The sequence below is a fragment of the Pseudophryne corroboree genome, chromosome 8 (assembly GCF_028390025.1).
Source record: "Pseudophryne corroboree isolate aPseCor3 chromosome 8, aPseCor3.hap2, whole genome shotgun sequence".
In the NCBI taxonomy this organism is placed as follows: Eukaryota; Metazoa; Chordata; class Amphibia; order Anura; family Myobatrachidae; genus Pseudophryne; species Pseudophryne corroboree.
In genome coordinates, this window is record NC_086451.1 from 385,762,518 (window position 1) to 385,783,242 (window position 20,725).

General features: G+C 47.3%; 1 protein-coding gene across 6 annotated transcripts in view; it reads right to left on the reverse strand.

The window, feature by feature from the left end:
• The window catches only part of SIPA1L3 (signal induced proliferation associated 1 like 3), a 177,654-nt gene that overhangs the window by 137,405 nt on the left and 19,524 nt on the right, over positions 1 to 20,725 (reverse strand). The window contains exon 1 of one of the 6 annotated variants that reach the window (XM_063937661.1): positions 3,995 to 4,016. The exons of the other annotated variants lie outside the window; for them this stretch is intronic. The gene's annotated coding sequence lies outside the window, so the exon portion shown is untranslated. Of the gene's footprint in view, positions 1 to 3,994; positions 4,017 to 20,725 lie in introns of those variants that run through there. 6 annotated transcript variants of the gene reach the window in all.

Below are 20,725 nucleotides of genomic sequence, written 5' to 3' on the forward strand. Positions count from 1 at the left end.
CGGATAACTCCCTGGCTTTCTCTTCCGGGAGAAACACCTTTTTCTGGACTGTGTCCAGAATCATCCCTAAGCACAGGAGACTTGTTGTCGGGATCAGCTGCGATTTTGGAATATTTAGAATCCACCCCTGCTGTTGTAACAGTATCCGAGATAGTGCTACTCCGACCTCCAACTGTTCCCTGGACTTTGCCCTTATCAGGAGATCGTCCAAGTAAGGGATAATTAAGACGCCTTTTCTTCGAAGAAGAACCATCATTTCGGCCATTACCTTGGTAAAGACCCGGGGTGCCGTAGACAATCCAAACGGCAGCGTCTGAAACTGATAGTGACAGTTCTGTACCACGAACCTGAGGTACCCTTAGTGATAAGAGCAAATTTGGGACATGGAGGTAAGCATCCCTGATGTCTCGGGACACCAGATAGTCCCCTTCTTCCCGGTTCGTTATCACTGCTCTGAGTGACTCCATCTTGATTTGAACCTTTGTAAGTGTTCAAATTTTTTTAGATTTAGAATAGGTCTCACCTAGCCTTCTGGCTTCAGTACCACAATATAGTGTGGAATAATACCCCTTTTCTTGTTGTAGGAGGGGTAATTTAATTATCACCTGCTGGGAATACAGCTCGTGAATTTTTTCCCATACTGCCTCCTTGTCGGAGGGAGACCTTGGTAAAGCAGACTTCAGGAGCCTGCGCAGGGGAAACGTCTCGACATTCCAAACTGTACCCCTGGGATACTACTTGTAGGATCCAGGGGTCCTGTACGGTCTCAGCGTCATGCTGAGAGCTTGTCAGAAGCGGTGGAACGCTTCTGTTCCTGGGAATGGGCTGCCTGCTGCAGTCTTCTTCCCTTTCCTCTATCCCTGGGCAGATATGACTCTTATAGGGACGAAAGGACTGAAGCTGAAAAGACGGTGTCTTTTTCTGCAGAGATGTGACTTAGGGTAAAAACGGTGGATTTTCCAGCAGTTGCCGTGGCCACCAGGTCCGATGGACCGACCCCAAATAACTCCTCTTCCTTTATACGGCAATACACCTTTGTGCCGTTTGGAATCTGCATCACCTGACCACTGTCGTGTCCATAAACATCTTCTGGCAGATATGGACATCGCACTTACTCTTGATGCCAGAGTGCAAATATCCCTCTGTGCATCTCGCATATATAGAAATACATCCTTTAAATGCTCTATAGTCAATAAAATACTGTCCCTGTCAAGGGTATCAATATTTTTAGTCAGGGAATCCGACCAAGCCACCCCAGCTCTGCACATCCAGGCTGAGGCGATCGCTGGTCGCAGTATAACACCAGTATGTGTGTATATACTTTTTATGATATTTTTCCAGCCTCCTGTCAGCTGGCTCCTTGAGGACGGCCCTATCTATAGACGGTACCGCCACTTGTTCTGATAAGCGTGTGAGCGCCTTATCCACCCTAAGGGGTGTTTCCCAACGCGCCCTAACTTCTGGCGGGAAAGGGTATACCGCCCATATTTTCTATCGGGGGGAACCCACGCATCATCACACACTTCATTTAATTTATCTGATTCAGGAAAAACTACGGTAGTTTTTTCACATCCCACATAATACCCTCTTTTGTGGTACTTGTAGTATCAGAAATATGTAACACCTCCTTCATTGCCCTTAACGTGTGGCCCTAATAAGGAATACGTTTGTTTATTCACCGTCGACACTGGATTCAGTGTCCCTGTCTGTGTCTGTGTCGACCGACTAAAGTAAACGGGCGTTTTAAAACCCCTGACGGTGTTTTTGAGACGTCTGGACCGGTACTAATTGTTTGTCGGCCGTCTCATGTCGTCAACCGACCTTGGCGCGTGTTGACATTATCACGTAATTCCCTAAATAAGCCATCCATTCCGGTGTCGACTCCCTAGAGAGTGACATCACCATTACAGGCAATTGCTCCGCCTCCTCACCAACATCGTCCTCATACATGTCGACACACACGTACCGACACACAGCACACACACAGGGAATGCTCTGATAGAGGACAGGACCTACTAGCCCTTTGGAGAGACAGAGGGAGAGTTTGCCAGCACACACCAAAAACGCTATAATTATATAGGGACAACCTTATATAAGTGTTTTCCCTTATAGCATCTTTTTTATATATTTCTAACGCCAAATTAGTGCCCCCCCTCTCTGTTTTAACCCTGTTTCTGTAGTGCAGTGCAGGGGAGAGCCTGGGAGCCTTCCCTCCAGCCTTTCTGTGAGGGAAAATGGCGCTGTGTGCTGAGGAGATAGGCCCCGCCCCTTTTTCGGCGGCCTCGTCTCCCGCTCTTAACGGATTCTGGCAGGGGTTAAATATCTCCATATAGCCCCCGGAGGCTATATGTGAGGTATTTTTAGCCAAAAAAGGTTTTCATTTGCCTCCCAGGGCGCCCCCCTCCCAGCGCCCTGCACCCTCAGTGACTGCCGTGTGAAGTGTGCTGAGAGGAAAATGGCGCACAGCTGCAGTGCTGTGCGCTACCTTAAGAAGACTGAGGAGTCTTCTGCCGCCGATTCTGGACCTCTTCTCGTTTCAGCATCTGCAAGGGGGCCGGCGGCGAGGCTCCGGTGACCATCCAGGCTGTACCTGTGATCGTCCCTCTGGAGCTGATGTCCAGTAGCCAAGAAGCCAATCCATCCTGCACGCAGGTGAGTTCACTTCTTCTCCCCTAAGTCCCTCGTTGCAGTGATCCTGTTGCCAGCAGGACTCACTGTAAAATAAAAAACCTAAGCTAAACTTTTCTAAGCAGCTCTTTAGGAGAGCCACCTAGATTGCACCCTTCTCGGCCGGGCACAAAAATCTAACTGAGGCTTGGAGGAGGGTCATAGGGGGAGGAGCCAGTGCACACCACCTGATCCTAAAGCTTTACTTTTTGTGCCCTGTCTCCTGCGGAGCCGCTATTCCCCATGGTCCTTTCAGGAACCCCAGCATCCACTAGGACGATAGAGAAAAATAAATTATCCAATGTGGTCACATTCAGCTACATGGCTGAGGCACTGCAGTATAGTGCCGAATCGGATGGGCTTTGTTGTTTCATATAAAGAATAATTGCCCAAGTTTTCCATACTCCTCAGATAACAGGTCAACTTGGAATTAAAGTGCCCACCCTTTACAATTCAATCTGGTCATCCAGCTCAGTTCCCCAAACGCCACGTTTGCAATTTAACAGTCCAACAATCAGATTGCACCGGCACACCATCAGTGTGGCATAGCAAGTAATGTCCGGCATAACACTAGTGGATATGCAGTCATAAGATCAACGTTCACAATGTCAACAGTTTCAGGAAGCCGACATTGGGGTTAGGCACTAGGCAGATGGTATTTTTAGCTATAGTCCCACTGCTGTACAGGGTCTCTGTGACGCTCTGGGTAAGGCGGCTGATGAGGAGGACAGTGCGACTTTCTGCTTTACTCTAGGAGACAATAGGACTTACAGCACTGGAGAACTATTCTTACACTGATGCTAGGGAAAAAAAAAAGGTAGCAGTATGAGCAGCTGCGAAGCCAACTGGGAACCAGTCTACGGCCACCATTAAACGGGAAGCTAATTAAGTTACAGGCTGCAACATTTTCTCACTCATATCCGTGTAATATCGGTAGGCCCTGCTTTTACCTGCTCAAGACTAAAGCCAGCACTTGTACATTTTCCTGCCGGACCCACAAGTGCCCCAGACAAAATGTGGTAATAGAGCAATGAAGGTAATAGGCCCTGGCATGTATACACCAAACACTGTACAGAGTGTGTCACAAGAATGACCCGGGGTCGAAGGTCAGCATGGGATGCTAGTCTGTGGTTGCAGACAAAAACGTGGTATAAGTAGTATCCTAGAGATGGCTGAGCCACTGAACCCATCACTGTAATTAATACTTTCTGGCACATTCTGCTCCATTAAACACATCCCAGCCATTAGCGCAGTCTGGTTCTAGGAAGGACTGATCCATTAGACATGTTCCTGTCATTAGTACAGAAAGGTCCCTGAATGAACTGACCTGGTAACGACTGCAGAGGAGAGAGAGAGGGGACACGCTGCCTTCTGGAGAGGGACTGGTGGATTGGAGATCTTTCTATTTAGCACTTAATAGTAGAAATGAGAGCTCCCCTCTACTTTCCATAACCGCCAGCTGGATAATAGCTAACATTACAGGTTAATAAATTACTCAACAGAAACCTCTGAGGGTAGATAAGCACCCAGACTGACTGTTAACCCGATCCCTGCTGGTGACAATAACAAGTTAAAACCACTGATATCTAAAAGACTAAGAAGCAATTACACTGCGATGCAAATCGGTATTGTTTCAAGCTTGCTCCAATAAACCCAATAAAGAGCCGAGAAGTTCTCACGTCTGTGCAATGTATCCGAACCAACGGGAATAACGTACTGTTATAACTTACTGTAGCAAAGTGATTCCATTATTTATTTATTATTTTTGTGGGGGCGGGGATAGGTTACTCTTTCAATATTAAGCATATACTGTTTCACATTAATTGCAATGTACAGAGACATGTGATAGACAAGGGGAAAAGAAAAACAAAGACCATTTCAAATTCCTAATTCCTCAATAGATACTGTAGAATACGGCTAATAGTGCAGCACAGGCTACACCAAGCATTAATTAGCTGGGTTTCCGCACTAGAACATGAACATTATAAAGTGTTTGATGCAGTTATAGGAAAATAAAAATAGAATTATTTTTAAATACTGTTTCCTTTATTAACGTTTGCTGTAGAAGGACAGGTGCTTAGGGTTCTCTCTCTACATTTCCCTAGGCTGCCTGGCATGAAGGCGACGAGTCCAGGATGTAGTGGGCATCCCGGCACTTGGGATGCGGCGGTCAGAAGACCGGCACCAGAATCTCGACACTCATCAGATCCCAGCAACGGAATCTCGAGAGCCAACATCCCAAACGTAAGTATGAGATGGAATGATTAGACAGCAAGAAGGGATGGTTAGGGTTAGGCTGCGGGAAGGGTGAGCGGAGGGGAAGGCAATCACTAGACCACATGTCGGGATCCCGGCGGTCAGAATCCCGACAGGTAGTGAAATTCTGCCACCAGAATCCTGCCACTACTGGCTTTTCTCTCTCTATGGGTGTCCACGATACCCATAGAGGGAGAAAAGATCCTGTGGCGAGTGCATCGAGTCACCGTGTCCGCAGCGTGGAGAGCTCGCAAGGGGCTTTCTAATGCTCGCCCCGCTGCCGGCATACTGGTTGCCCCAGCCACCTGTAATACGCATGTAATCCAGTGAAAGGGGGGGGTTGGCATACTTCACCAGGTGTCAGGATTCTGAGTGTCGGGATGCCGATGTTAGTCTTGTGACCGCTTCTAGACCACAAAGGGTGGGGATCTACTAATGCTGGCAGAAGATAAATGAAAGCACAGCCCTACAGCGATAATCTCGTCACTGGATATATATGTAAATGCTGATATAGGACGACCATCCGCACCAAGTTGGGGGAACAAGAGAGACAAAGGGAAAAAAACTTTGTGGGGCAATACTGGATCTCCGCTATTGATGGCAAAACCATCTACCACCGGTAGTTAACCTTCAATGGTCGATGGCCAACCAAAGTCTGATAATGGCTTCAATGATTACGATTGATCACTGTGGTGCACCATGCTTGTTTTTTTGGTGGTAACCCGCACACACACAGCGATATCACAGCATGCTGACAGCATTCGTGTGACGTCACAGAATTTCATTTTCCAATGTGCATGTGCCATTTTAGAATTGCATACAATTTTAGTTTAGTACTAGTCCTCTCCCTTTTAGTTACATCATTTCTTATATTATTAATTGCAATCCAGTAGCATAGGATGAAGACCGCAAGGATCATTCTGCGGACACTTCCGTGTGGCCCCAAACATCAGCTCGGTCACGGTCATTACTAAGAAGAGTAGCCCCAGCCCCAGACATCAATGCAGACTAAGAAAATTTGTTATGTTTGACAAGAGCTTGTTGGGACAAGATATGGGCCGGGTTGTGAATAGAAGAACAAAGAAGACCTAATGGAACAAAGACCTCTACCGGCCTGACAAGAAGTCACTGTGACACTTCCTAACGCAAACATTGCCACGCTCGGCTGCCCATCAAATGTGCACAGACACTGCTCTGTACCAGGCTCCGAGAGACACAATATGGCTACAGAAGATGCTGAACAAGAAACAAACAAATATATATACCGGTAGTTTCAGAAGTTCTTCTAGCTACCATTTTATTCAGTCCCATATTCAATACAAAGGAAACATTTCTGTCTGTCTCCAAAACACAGCGGCACCACAAATGTTCTCATCTAGCGGCTTAGGAGGATTCTTCTCCTGGCTAATTAAAGTCAGGATCTTGGTTTTTTTTAACCAAAAGCTTCCAGGAGGCCAGACAGGAGTAATCAGCTTATAGAGATTGTGTTTATTTTGTCTGCAAACTTATCAGTCCTAAATACCCCCGATTAGTAGCCCCTACAATTTTATGCAAATGTATAGAATTTTCCTATCCATCATTCTATAAACCTGATATACATGAGGGGAATTGGGGCAGCCCTAACCTTCAAAATGACCGCACTGACCACTTCACATTAGTAGTAAGTTAAATAAATACGCTTGATCAATAAAACAGACACCTATCTGTAATAATATATTAGCTGGCAAGAAACAAGCATTAAAAAACCATAACAAAAAAAAATTAACACAAAAGCAGGAAGGAGCTGCAAGCGAAGGATTGGAGGGCCACATGTGGCCCCAAGATCGCCTCTTGCCTGACACTCCTAAATTAATAGCTAACACTTCTATCATATTCATTAAAAAAAGGATGTGTGGAGTGACATGTTAATTTAACATTTATGTTCAAAATAACTTTTTAGTCCACACAGCGGCTATAAAGAGTATCCCTCGGTTTAAGCCCCTTTCATATTTCATCATCTTAGGCTGGGTACACACTTAGGGGTCACTTCTATTCAGCGACAGTTGAATAGCGCCGTGAATTAGCTCCCGACGCTATTCAATTCAGCTCCAGTTAAGTCGGCGATGGCCCGTTCTCGCCGACTAAACAGGTTGAATTGTCGGGAGAACGGGCATTCTCCGACTTAACTCCCCGGCGCGAGGCTGATTCCCGACAGAATCAGCCTTGCGCCAGCACTTTTGTTGGGTTTCTTCTCTCATCCCCCGGGGATGAGAGAAGAATTCCCGACAATTGAGGGTCACTCGTTGCTGTATTGAATAGCACCGGGAGCAAACTCCCGGCGCTATTCAACTGTCAGTGAATTGAATCGACCCCTTAGAGAGCTATCGTTCATTCAATCAACGAACGATATACCGGTAGTGGATCAGAGGCCGATATGTCGGTGAACAACGTTGTTCACAGACATATCGGATCGGCTTTGCAGATGTATTGGTGCATGTGTGTGCAACACGGACATCCCAACTGGGCGGCCAATTTTAAATTCCTGCCCAGTTGTGATGTCTGGCTTGACACATCGAGCGGCCAATTAGTAAGTGTGTATAGCTTACCTGATCAGCAGCTCGGTCAGCACGACAGGCAGTCGGACGCTTTGTCTTTCAAGTGTGTACTCAGCCTTAAGGGCCACACACACTAGATGACTTTTCAGAACGATATGCCCGATATCAACGATTTTGATCGATATAATAGTCAAGTCGTCTATTGTGTATGCCCATACCGACGGCCGATGCGCGCTCGTTAAGAGCAGGTCGCGAGTCGGCCGTGCAGGCAGCTCAATTGCTGAGATGAATAGGGACACTCCCGATGCCGTTTCAGTCAAAGTTCAGCTCCCATCAGCATGGGGGGTAAGAAGGGGTAGTGAACTTAAACTTAAAGATGGGCGCAATGAAAATAGACTTATTGCGTTAAGATTTCCACGCGGGCGAAGCCGCGGTGTAAAGGGTACCAACAACTCTCCCAGTGACCTTAAGTGTTGTGCAAAAATCTTTACCTTTTTACCTCAAAGGAGGAGCCCTAATGAGAGCGAGAAGCTACTTTAGAATGTAAGCTCTCACGAGCAGGGCCCTCTTCCCTCATGTGCTTATCCTTTCTTACTTTAATACTCTTCAACTGCACCAAATCCAGCAGTCCTCTGCCACCTGATACTTATTCCAGTGTCATCTGCTGATGTAACTATGTTTATTTACCCTGTACTTGTCCTATACTGTCATCAACTGTAAGTTGCTGTTTTCCTGTTTGATTATTTGTTTATGTACTCTGTAATTGGGCGCTGCGGAACCCTTGTGGCGCCATATAAATAAAGGATAATAATAATAATAGTAATAATAATAATAATAAGCAAGGAGACCTAGGGCCCTTTTAAATAGAGTCAGTCTGCAAACCTTACATATTTAACATACAGTGGCCGGAGCTTGGTCTGTCGTCCCAGCATTTACAGAACTGAGCAGGGCAGCATCAGAGGCGGGACGGGGCAGAGAAGAAGGTGGATTATTCTCCTCAGCACCAGCATTTTGATAGCATCAATTTCACACACCCAGAAATGCCTCCCCAATATTAAAACATGTAAATAAGGTGCCAATCCCAAAGATATCTTGTCTTTCAAATTGTTTGAAAAATCGCTTATGGGCCCTACACACTTGCTGATTGGCCGCCGAGGTGCCCGTCGGCAGGGGGATGGCGGGTCGAGTGACATTTCTTCACTCCCCCATCACCCGGCCCCAAGCCCTGCATGCTAACATGGACGATATTGTCCATATTGGCTTGCAGGCATAAACAAGCCGGCACCATCGATGAACGAGCGCGGGGCAGCGCATCGTTCATTGTTGGTGCATACACACTGGGGTCGATTCAATTAACCGACAGTTGAATAGCGCCAGGAGTTAGCTCCCGGCGCTATTCAATACAGCGCCAAGTGACACTCAATTGTCTGGAATTCTTCTCTCAGCCCCAGGGGATAAGAGAAGAAATCCAACTAAAGTGCTGCTGCGCGGCCGGCGCGAGGCTGACTCTGTCGGGAATCAGCATCGCGACGGGGAGTTAAGTCGGAGAATGCCCGTTCTCCCAACAAATCAACCTGTTAAGTCCGAGAGAACGAGCCTTCGCCGACTTAGCTCCCGGCGCTATTCAATTCAGCTCAAGTTAATTCCCAGCGCTATTCAACGGTCGTTGAATTGAATCGACCCCACTGAAAAATATGAACAATATCTCATTCATTAATGAACGAGATCGTTCATATCTTTCCGTGCAATCGGCCAGTGTGTAGGGCCCTTTAGTGTGTAAACTCAATTTCGTTTGTCAGGACTCCTGGAAGTTTAAGGGAAATTGCTCATCTTTCATTACATAAGTGAATCCAAACAGATTTATTCAGACATTCCTACCACCGCTCCACAATAAGGGGCCGATGCGGAGTTGAACGTACGCCGATTTGCCTAGCGCAGTTTTAGTGCATCCGCACGTTGCATAATCTGAAGATGGCGCATGTAAGTGCCTGTAATGCATCAGCGCTTATGAACAAAGCAGTACAACTGGGCTGTAACAGGGAATTCTTACATAGTCCAAGTGCAATGAGGCCGTGTTCACACAAATGTGGGATAATTACAGACCAAGCAAAAAAATAAGATTTTACTTACCGATAAATCTATTTCTCGGAGTCCGTAGTGGATGCTGGGGTTCCTGAAAGGACCATGGGGAATAGCGGCTCCGCAGGAGACAGGGCACAAAAAGTAAAGCTTTTTCCGATCAGGTGGTGTGCACTGGCTCCTCCCCCTATGACCCTCCTCCAGACTCCAGTTAGGTACTGTGCCCGGACGAGCGTACACAATAAGGGAGGATTATGAATCCCGGGTAAGACTCATACCAGCCACACCAATCACACCGTACAACTTGTGATCTAAACCCAGTTAACAGTATGATAACAGCGGAGCCTCTGAAAGATGGCTTCCTACAACAATAACCCGAATAAGTTAACAATAACTATGTACAATTTATGCAGATAATCCGCACTTGGGATGGGCGCCCAGCATCCACTACGGACTCCGAGAAATAGATTTATCGGTAAGTAAAATCTTATTTTCTCTATCGTCCTAGTGGATGCTGGGGTTCCTGAAAGGACCATGGGGATTATACCAAAGCTCCCAAACGGGCGGGAGAGTGCGGATGACTCTGCAGCACCGAATGAGAGAACTCCAGGTCCTCCTTAGCCAGAGTATCAAATTTGTAAAATTTTACAAACGTGTTCTCCCCTGACCACGTAGCTGCTCGGCAAAGTTGTAATGCCGAGACCCCTCGGGCAGCCGCCCAAGATGAGCCCACCTTCCTTGTGGAGTGGGCCTTTACAGATTTAGGCTGTGGCAGGCCTGCCACAGAATGTGCCAGTTGGATTGTGCTACAGATCCAACGAGCAATCGTCTGCTTAGACGCAGGAGCACCCATCTTGTTGGGTGCATACAATATAAACAACGAGTCAGATTTTCTGACTCCAGCTGTTCTTGCAATATATATTTTTAATGCTCTGACAACGTCCAGTAACTTGGAGTCCTCCAAGTCACTTGTAGCCGCAGGCACTACAATAGGCTGGTTCAGATGAAATGCTGACACCACCTTAGGGAGAAAATGCGGACGAGTCCGCAGTTCTGCCCTGTCCGAATGGAAAATCAGATATGGGCTTTTGTAAGATAAAGCTGCCAATTCTGACACTCTCCTGGCAGAAGCCAGGGCTAGAAGCATGGTCACTTTCCAAGTGAGATATTTCAAATCCACCTTATTTAGTGGTTCAAACCAATGAGATTTTAGAAAATCCAAAACTACATTGAGATCCCACGGTGCCACTGGAGGCACCACAGGAGGCTGTATATGCAGCACTCCCTTAACAAAGGTCTGGACTTCAGGGACTGAAGCCAATTCTTTTTGAAAGAAAATCGACAGGGCCGAAATTTGAACCTTAATAGATCCCAATTTGAGACCCATAGACAATCCTGATTGCAGGAAATGTAGGAATCGACCCAGTTGAAATTCCTCCGTCGGAGCACTCCGATCTTCGCACCACGCAACATATTTTCGCCAAATTCGGTGATAATGTTGCACGGTTACTTCTTTCCTTGCTTTAATCAAAGTAGGAATGACTTCTTCCGGCATGCCTTTTTCCATTAGGATCCGGCGTTCAACCGCCATGCCGTCAAACGCAGCCGCGGTAAGTCTTGAAACAGACAGGGACCCTGCTGAAGCAAGTCCCTCCTTAGAGGTAGAGGCCACGGATCTTCCGTGATCATCTCTTGAAGTTCCGGGTACCAAGTCCTTCTTGGCCAATCCGGAACCACTAGTATCGTTCTTACGCCTCTTTGCCGTATAATTCTCAATACTTTTGGTATGAGAGGCAGAGGAGGAAACACATACACCGACTGGTACACCCAAGGCGTTACCAGCGCGTCCACAGCTATTGCCTGCGGATCTCTTGACCTGGCGCAATACCTGTCCAGTTTTTTGTTGAGGCGAGACGCCATCATGTCCACCATTGGTCTTTCCCAACGGGTTACCAGCATGTGGAAGACTTCTGGATGAAGTCCCCACTCTCCCGGGTGAAGATCGTGTCTGCTGAGGAAGTCTGCTTCCCAGTTGTCCACTCCCGGGATGAACACTGCTGATAGCGCTATCACATGATTCTCTGCCCAGCGAAGAATCCTTGCAGCTTCTGCCATTGCACTCCTGCTTCTTGTGCCGCCCTGTCTGTTCACATGGGCGACTGCCGTGATGTTGTCCGACTGGATCAACACCGGTTTTCCCTGAAGCAGAGGTTCTGCCTGGCTTAGAGCATTGTATATTGCTCTTAGTTCCAGAATGTTTATGTGAAGAGACGTTTCCAGGCTCGTCCATACTCCCTGGAAGTTTCTTCCTTGTGTGACTGCTCCCCAGCCTCTCAGGCTGGCGTCCGTGGTCACCAGGATCCAATCCTGTATGCCGAATCTGCGGCCCTCCAATAGATGAGGACTCTGCAACCACCACAGAAGAGACACCCTTGTCCTTGGAGACAGGGTTATCCGTAGGTGCATCTGAAGATGCGACCCTGACCATTTGTCCAACAGATCCCTTTGGAAAATTCTTGCGTGGAATCTGCCGAATGGAATTGCTTCGTAAGAAGCCACCATTTTTCCCAGGACTCTTGTGCATTGATGTACAGACACCTTTCCTGGTTTTAGGAGGTTCCTGACAAGCTCGGATAACTCCTTGGCTTTTTCCTCCGGGAGAAAAACCTTTTTCTGAACCGTGTCCAGAATCATCCCTAGGAACAGCAGACGAGTTGTCGGCATTAACTGGGATTTTGGAATATTCAGAATCCACCCGTGCTGTTTTAGCACTTCTTGAGACAGTGCTAATCCCATCTCTAGCTGTTCTCTGGACCTCGCCCTTATTAGGAGATCGTCCAAGTATGGGATAATTAATACGCCTTTTCTTCGAAGAAGAATCATCATCTCGGCCATTACCTTTGTAAAGATCCGAGGTGCCGTGGACAATCCGAACGGCAGCGTCTGAAACTGATAGTGACAGTTTTGTACAACGAACCTGAGGTACCCCTGGTGTGAGGGGTAAATTGGAACGTGGAGATACGCATCCTTGATGTCCAAGGATACCATAAAGTCCCCCTCTTCCAGGTTCGCTATCACTGCTCTGAGTGACTCCATTTTGAACTTGAACTTCTTTATGTACAGGTTCAAGGACTTCAGATTTAGAATAGGCCTTACCGAGCCATCCGGCTTCGGTACCACAAAAAGAGTGGAATAATACCCCTTCCCTTGTTGTAGAAGAGGTACCTTGACTATCACCTGCTGAGAGTACAGCTTGTGAATGGCTTCCAAAACCGTCTCCCTTTCGGAGGGGGACGTTGGTAAAGCAGACTTCAGGAAACGGCGAGGTGGATCCGTCTCTAATTCCAACCTGTACCCTTGAGATATTATCTGCAGGATCCAGGGATCTACCTGCGAGTGAGCCCACTGCGCGCTGTAATTTTTGAGACGACCGCCCACCATCCCCGAGTCCGCTTGAGGAGCCCCAGCGTCATGCTGAGGCTTTTGTAGAAGCCGGGGAGGGCTTCTGTTCCTGGGAAGGAGCTGCGTGTTGCTGTCTCTTCCCTCGACCTTTGCCTCGCGGCAGATATGAATAGCCCTTTGCTCTCTTATTTTTAAAGGAACGAAAGGGCTGCGGTTGAAAAGTCGGTGCCTTTTTCTGTGGGGGAGTGACTTGAGGTAGAAAGGTGGATTTCCCGGCTGTAGCCGTGGCCACCAAATCTGATAGACCGACTCCAAATAACTCCTCCCCTTTATACGGCAAAACTTCCATATGCCGTTTTGAATCCGCATCACCTGACCACTGTCGCGTCCATAAAGCTCTTCTGGCCGAAATGGACATAGCACTTACCCGTGATGCCAGTGTGCAGATATCCCTCTGTGCATCACGCATATAAAGAAATGCATCCTTTATTTGTTCTAACGACAGTAAAATATTGTCCCTGTCCAGGGTATCAATATTTTCAATCAGGGACTCTGACCAAACTACCCCAGCACTGCCCATCCAGGCAGTCGCTACAGCTGGTCGTAGTATAACACCTGCATGTGTGTATATACTTTTTTGGATATTTTCCATCCTCCTATCTGATGGATCTTTAAGTGCGGCCGTCTCAGGAGAGGGTAACGCCACTTGTTTAGATAAGCGTGTTAGCGCCTTGTCCACCCTAGGAGGTGTTTCCCAGCGCTCCCTAACCTCTGGCGGGAAAGGGTATAATGCCAATAATTTCTTTGAAATTATCAGTTTTTTATCAGGGGCAACCCACGCTTCATTACACACGTCATTTAATTCTTCTGATTCAGGAAAAACTATAGGTAGTTTTTTCATACCCCACATAATACCCTGTTTAGTGGTACCTGTAGTATCAGCTAAATGTAACGCCTCCTTCATTGCCAAAATCATATAACGTGTGGCCCTACTGGAAAATACGGTTGATTCGTCACCGTCACCACTGGAGTCATCGCCTGTGTCTGGGTCTGTGTCGACCGACTGAGGCAAAGGGCGTTTCACAGCCCCTGACGGTGTTTGAGTCGCCTGGACAGGCACTAATTGATTGTCCGGCCGCCTCATGTCGTCAAACGACTGCTTTAGCGTGTTGACACTATCCCGTAGTTCCATAAATAAAGGCATCCATTCCGGTGTCGACTCCCTAGGGGGTGACATCCTCATATTTGGCAATTGCTCCGCCTCCACACCAATATCGTCCTCATACATGTCGACACACACGTACCGACACACAGCAGACACACAGGGAATGCTCCTAACGAAGACAGGACCCACTAGCCCTTTGGGGAGACAGAGGGAGAGTTTGCCAGCACACACCAAAAGCGCTATATATATATCAGGGATAGCCTTATAATAAGTGCTCCCTTATAGCTGCTTTGTTATATCAAATTATCGCCATAAATGTGCCCCCCCCTCTCTGTTTTACCCTGTTTCTGTAGTGCAGTGCAGGGGAGAGACTTGGGAGCCGTCCTGACCAGCGGAGCTGTGAGAGGAAATGGCGCCGTGTGCTGAGGAGATAGGCCCCGCCCCTTTTCTGGCGGGCTCGTCTCCCGCTATTTAGAGAAATCAGGCAGGGGTTAAATATCTCCATATAGCCTCTAGGGCTATATGTGAGGTATTTTTAGCCTTTATAGGTAATCATTTTGCCTCCCAGGGCGCCCCCCTCCCAGCGCCCTGCACCCTCAGTGACTGCCGTGTGAAGTGTGCTGAGAGGAAAATGGCGCACAGCTGCAGTGCTGTGCGCTACCTTTTGAAGACTGCAGGAGTCTTCAGCCGCCGATTCTGGACCTCTTCTGTCTTCAGCATCTGCAAGGGGGCCGGCGGCGTGGCTCCGGTGACCATCCAGGCTGTACCCGTGATCGTCCCTCTGGAGCTTGATGTCCAGTAGCCAAGAAGCCAATCCATCCTGCACGCAGGTGAGTTGACTCCTTCTCCCCTCAGTCCCTCGCTGCAGTGATCCTGTTGCCAGCAGGAATCACTGTAAAATAAAAAACCTAGCTAAACTTTTTCTAAGCAGCTCTTTAGGAGAGCCACCTAGATTGCACCCTTCTCGGCCGGGCACAAAAATCTAACTGGAGTCTGGAGGAGGGTCATAGGGGGAGGAGCCAGTGCACACCACCTGATCGGAAAAAGCTTTACTTTTTGTGCCCTGTCTCCTGCGGAGCCGCTATTCCCCATGGTCCTTTCAGGAACCCCAGCATCCACTAGGACGATAGAGAAATACAGCGTAATGAAGGCAGATGTTTGCACCTAGCATAAGACAGGTACAAGTGCACTATAATGATGACTAGCAGCAAACCAGGCACATAAGCTATGCACACAGATGTGGTTGACACTTGTGATGCGTACACTCTGCATTTGTGTGAATATATAGAGTTTTCCTGCACATGCTTTTGAGCGATATATACCCAGAGAGGGGAAACATGAGATATTGTACACTGTGCGCTGGGGCTGTTCAGTGACACTCACTGTGATAACAAGCCCAATGTCAGTTGATAGGACCCTATGTCCATGATTTCCATATCTTCAGCTCCTGGGCTGCCCTCTAGATCCCTTTCTATACAAACAGCAGCTGTTGCTCGAGTTCCCATTCCTCACCTTCAGGCCAAAACTGTTAATATCCTCCTGTCATCCGCCTTCATTCCGCTCTAATAGACATCTCTCGCTGAGCGCCAGCCATTTAACCCTTCCATGCTGCAGGACGACCGACCTCACAGGTCTCCTAACCACGTTCACGCATATACATTACATCCAACAAACACATCATGCAGGGCGCTACATATTATTACACAGGAGAACCAGCCTGATCCTTGTACACACAGCTCACTCTCCACATCTTCCACAACAGTTTTGAGTTAACAGTTATATCAGGAGCAAAAGAAGTATTTATCGCTTGCAGCACTGAATAGGATTCAATATACAGCTTCCAGACAAGCAGCTGCACACATAATGCTAAAGCTTTCCAATCTGAAAAATGCACTGTTCAGTTGTCCAAGCCCTGACACTAGGCGGTACCCGACGCCCGATACCACGTTACCTCCTAAAATGCAGTAACTTTTAGGAGATGATGGACATGATTCGGAGGTGGGCACTGCTGCATCCGCCCTAGTGTCTGGTGCCAGAGCCCCGGGTGCAATTATAAGCAAATGTTTCCCCTTGTGCGCTAGCAAGCGCCTAAATGTGCAAGCGCTGGGACGTCTATTCACAGTACCCCTGCATGCTGTAACACTGTCAGCGGATCCAAACAATACACCATCGGCGCGCCAACAACACTTGCACATGCCTAAAGCAGATGCAGGGTCTCCAACTGAACGACGCCTCTGTGGAAGCAGTTATGCGCCATAGAATGCAGCATGGTACACCCACTCCCATAACACACACAAGACCTTCCCTTCAGGCCACCTCCTAGACACCGCCTAGGAATGCCCATCTCGCGTTCCGATACCAGCTCTCCTGTACGCAATAGCACCTTTCTGCATATACTCAGGGTAACGTATTCGCTGTACGGGTTTCCTGAATCGCGCACAAATGGAGCAACAATTAAATTGCTCCATTAAGTGCGTAAAACAACTGAATTATTTATTTATTAACCATTTCTTCTATAGCGCAGCATATTCCATTGCGCTTTACAATCCCCCCCACATAAACAAATGTTTGCTGGACTACTGGCTTCTACCCTCATGACAAACTGCACAAGACATCACCTCAGCGCATAGAGAACATACGAGAGTCATACTGATGTTCATAAACCAATAAACCAATCCAAAAACACGCTTACCCAGGAGGCTGCAATATGTCAAGGGGGCAAATATTGGCAAAGGGATATGGCAACAGAATCCGTAAAGGTGTACCTGACGATAGTTGGTGAAAAAATATCCGTGTCAAAGGCCTGATTTGATATGTTAGTAGTGTACCGACCCTTCACACAGCAACATTATGTTACAGTTTATCATGGGGGATCGATTCAACTCACCGACAGTTGAATAGCGCCTGGAATTAGCTCCCGGCGCTATTCAATTCAGCTCAAGTTTGTCGGATTTCTTCTGTCATCCCCCGGGGGAGAGAGAATAATTCACGACAATTGAGTGTCACTTGACGCTGTATTGAATAGCGCCGGGAGCTAATTCTCGACGCTATTCCACAGTCTGTGAATTGAATCGACCCCTATGTTACAGTTTATCATGGACTATCTGCTAGAATTCCCAGCCTTTTAATAGACCAAGGATGGGAAATCCAGGAGGGTAATAACTTAGAGGAGAAGGCGGTACTCCCTTTTCTGGCAAGTAGAACCAAAGCATTGCAATGATCTCAGCGCTACAGCACGGGATGGTGGAGGGGTGGGGATGGGATCACTTCCTGAAGATCAATCTCTACCTTTGGGGCGGAGATACCTTTCAAGAACAAATACTTTTGTCATTTCAGATAATTTTCTCAGCAATACGAGTGCGGGAATAACTGTTACTGTATAATAGACTGTTTAGTTTCTCGTTAAAAATTTATTTCAGCTAAACTGAAAAGCAAACTTCTACATTTAAACCTTAATCCTAAAGTCAACCAAGTAATGTACTATTTTCATGGTATTCTGCAGGCCTGCACTATGGCTGCTATTCCATTGAATATCAGCTGTGTAAACAGGATGTCAGCTTCCATTCATTCTATTAAAACAAACATGCAGAGAAATAAATACACAATGAATTAAATATCGGTTGACTATTTTTTAGTAGTTATTTCAAGTAAACTAAAATGACAGTTATTAATGAGGCACTTTGTGTATATAGTAATATAAAAAAAACAACATACATACAGTATATGTTAAAAGTCAGCAATTAACTGATACCCCTTTTCCACTAGCTCAAAAAACACAGGTAAATACACGGGGGTGCGCATTTACCCGTGTTTTTTTGCTAGTGGAAAAGGGTCAACCCGGATCAAGTGATAATGTTCACCCCGGGTAGCTTGCCGGGAATGAACACTGGTTCAACCCGGTAAGCTGTGCAGTGAAAACGGAAGCCGTGTCGATGCGAAACGGCTCCCGTTCGCAGTATATGGAAGGGCGGCGCTGGGAGATCATGTGATCTCCCAGCGCCACCCCTGCTGCGTCACCAGCAGCGTCACCAACCCGGCAATATGCCGTGTTGGTGAGCGCAGTGGGAAAGGGGGCTTAGCACGGGCCGCAGCCAGGTAGCACACGTGTCAGGCTCCCGGCTGCGACCCGTGCTTAGAGGTGGAGAAGGTGTATTACATCCAGGATATGCCTCAGTGACATCACTAGTTTAAAATTTTATACATTAGTTCACCCTACACAATGGCTGCAAAAGGGTCAATATTGTTCGCAAACTGTTTAACAGAAACTAAAGGGGGGTATACACGGGAGAGATGTGTGCTGAGCGAACCGCTCAGCACACATCTCTCCCGCCGCTCAGCACAGCGCGATGAGTGCTGAGCGATGCGGGGGGAGGACGGGGGCCGCTCATTTCACCCAGCGGGTGAAGTGAGCGACCCGCTAGATTGGCCTGCATGCAGGCTCAATCTAGCAGCGGCGATAGCGATGTACGGGGCCGCGCATCGCTATCGCTGAGGGGGCTACACACGAGTTATCTGTGCTTAAAATCTAAGCAATCTAGTCAGATTGCTTAGATTTTAAGCATGGATCTCTCCGTGAGTACCCCCCTTAACATTCAGTGAAGACCAATAAGTCAGTAACAGCCCAACCTAGTATCCACAGAACAAAGGGCCTGATTCTGATTGGGTAATAAGAAGAAGCAAGTAACTGTGCACCTGTACAGACCATGTTGCAGTGTAAAGAGGGGTACTCACGGGAGAGATGTGTGCTGAACGATCTTAACACAGACCGCTCAGCACACATCTCTCACCCCGCTCAGCACAGCGCGATGTGCTGAGCGAGGGGGAAAGCTGACGGGGGGGCCGCTCACTTCACACAACGGTGAAGTGAGCGACCCGCTAGATTGAGCCTGCATGCAGCTCAATCTAGCATCGGAGATAGCGATGCGCGGGGCCGCGCATCGCTATCGCTGGAGGGCATACACACGGCAGATCCGTGCTTAAAATCTAAGCAATCTAGCAAGATTGCTTAGATTTTAAGTACGGATCTCTCCGTGTGTACCCCCCTTAAGGGAAATACCTAGATTGTTTTCCATGCAGGATAAATATTGGCTGCTTTTGCATGTAGCCCTAAAAGATGGACAGTTTTATTTTTACACAGCAATGTAGCTCCACCCACCCTCTCCCATCAAATCTAATTCTCTCGGCAGAATTTAAATCTGACCCATCTGCAGTTTAACATGGCTTTACCCAGGTGCAGTTACTCACTGTTTCTGAAGATGGATGCACACTAGGCAATGCGCTCCGTACGCGACATTGCCTAGTGTGTCCCCTCCCAGCTCAGGCCGCCCCAGACGGCAGCCATACACACTGTGCGATAGCACTAGCGATATTGTGCAGTGGCGTCATGCCGCGGCCGGGTTGTACATGCAGCTGCATACACACTGGGCGATATAGTAATCGATATCGCTCAGGAGGGGGAAACTGAGCTATATCATTTACTAAATCGCTAAGACCCAAAAACATTTAAAAAAAAATGGTGAGATGAATCAAATCTTGGAAACAGATCAAGTACCAACCAATCAGCTTCTGTAATTTTTCAAGCACAGCCTGCAAAATGACAGAAGCGGATTGGTTGGTAGTTTCTCTCTCTCTCCAAGATGTCTGGCCTATTGTGGAAGAGCTATATGTTCTGTGACTGATTAAAACCAGGTGAAATGCAGGCTTGATGTCAGCCAGCCACCGAACCTGTGTAATTCATGATTGTACCTGTTTAAAGGGAAAGTATAGTAATTTTAGATTATATACACACACACATATATAAATCCTGTACACGCACACAGACATACTTGTAAACATAAGACTCTAGAGAAGAAGCTATTATGTAAAACTAGTGTAATTCAGGGCCTTGTTCTGTCCCATCACGTAGATTGTAGCACGTAACCAGTGACCAACAGAACAATACATACTCCAGACTGGAGAATACTAAACAATGACACCACTGTATTAGAGAACAGTACTTAGCAGCATGTGTCGGAACAGGTAGAACGGGTTAAATGTTCATTAAGAGAGCCAGATATTCCCCATTTCTGATCCCCATGTACGAAGTTTGCATAACTCTCCCCCCCCCTCCCTTCCTCTCACCCATAGAGCAGTGATTGTGTTTGGGTCTCTGTTGTTGCAATGTTTGTGAGACAATGACAAGTGTCACAATGTGTAGGTGCAAAGTGACAGCTACTGTATACAGAAACATTACAGAGGGGAGAGCAGGAGACAGGAATAATAGAGCGACTGAAGTGAGGATAATTGAATGAGGGGGCAGAACAAGGTTGTGAGGCGATGAGGTCCGGGAGGTGAGGAGGAAAGGGAAATAATAAAGGAGCGATTAGAGATAGAAGAGGAAAGTGCAGGAAAGGCATACTTGGAGTACAAACACAGCAGGCACACAAGAGACTGTGAAAGGGGATGAAGGAAAACTCCTTGGGGAAAAAGACAAAACAATGTACAGGCTGCAACAAAGAATGAATTCAGCTGTTTGTGTGGAGTCTGAAAGTTGAGATATGTTGATAATAGGGTCTGCAGTAAATGCTGGGGAGAGAAAGGGGTAGGCGGATGAGGGTTTAAAAGATGGGACTTGCCGGCTTAA